Genomic DNA, 1,451 nt, shown 5'->3' on the forward strand with positions numbered 1-1,451 from the left:
TCTCCTCTGGACATTATAGTGACTGGGCCGCGGTAAGCAGGCTCCTTTGGCCAGATCTCGTGGTGTTGGCTGCACTGACCCTTCTATCATAGGGAGCCTCGGCGATATCGGTTCAGTTCCAAAATGGTTTGATACCAGCGCATTCTGTCGTCAACTCGTCCTATTGCGGGTAACTTTGATCGGTAGTGGTCGTGTATACATCTTATGGAGGCCAGTGTCTGCGTGAACGTAGGGTGCTGCTGTCGCTACATTTTGTTTGTCATGGAGGCTGGAGTCTTGCCTGTCGCTATATAGTACTACACAGATTTCCTGAACACAGATCAGGCACGGGCCTGCACTGCTATTTCAATAGGTCGTATCTCGAATTCCGTATACAGCTGGTGGGGGCTCCAGTAACCTCGGAGGTGATATGGAAAAATATAGTGTTATGCCCTGAAGGGGCCAGTGTTTGGACCAGGACCGTCGAGTTAGAATTTTTTAGGGTAAACAACTGTAAATACATGGTCGAGGTTGTCCTTCCAACAGGTGAAGCGTGGTTGCCTCCAGCAAGCGCTAGGCGCTCGAGGATTTGACATGTGATTTGAATTTGCAACTACAAGTCACTAGTCCATTCAAAGCAGTTTTATTCAAAAAGGTCGACTTGGAGCCATCATGTCAGTTCCACATCACCATCATCGACCAACTCTCAAGCAGGTACGGGGGGTGCGATAGAGCTTCAATGCCATTCCCCTGAATTTTTTCTTGTGTGTTAGCAAAACAAATCTTTTAAATCACGACATAAAACGAAGGGTCAGCTCAAGGCTTCATCGAAAGGTAATAGCCCTCTGTGTGTCTACACAACCGATTCGCCTTCATTGCATTATTCTTACCTTTTTTGGATTTCTACCCTCAGGCCGGGCTGTACGCCAATCTGCCAAAGCGTCGCAAAACCCTCAGAGTGCCGCAGCGCAGCTCCGCGCGGACCGACGCATCCAGTCAAAACATTTGCAAGCGAAAAAACGAGCTGAGATTGTTGAGGCGGGTCGGGTTTTTTCTGGTCCCGATGCGGCTCCCAGAGTGGTAGCAATCATCCCTTTGTGCGAGGATGTCAATGCTGTGGGGGTTTTGACTGCCTTATTGAGCCCATTGGACTTGGGGGAGGAAATCCTCGGAGAAATACCGCAAACTGGCTTGTGGAAAGTGAAGTAAAGCATCCGACGTTTATTCCCTTGTTAGTCGCTAACATGTCCCCCAAGAATTCCTCGATTCAAAACGTCCCTTCAAACCTTACTCCTACCATACCACTCATTCTACGCCGCACTCGACGCGACCAAGGCTGCTGACTACGTTATTTTTGTCCTGTCGACCCAAGTCGAAGTGGATGATTGGGGTGACACTCTACTTCGAAGCTTGCAAGCACAGGGCTTGCCCACAATTGTAACTGTTGCCGCCGATGTCAGTAAGAGTTTTCC

The sequence above is a fragment of the Cantharellus anzutake genome, assembly GCF_015039405.1.
Source record: "Cantharellus anzutake strain C23 chromosome Unknown EI90scaffold_375, whole genome shotgun sequence".
NCBI classification, from domain to species: Eukaryota; Fungi; Basidiomycota; class Agaricomycetes; order Cantharellales; family Hydnaceae; genus Cantharellus; species Cantharellus anzutake.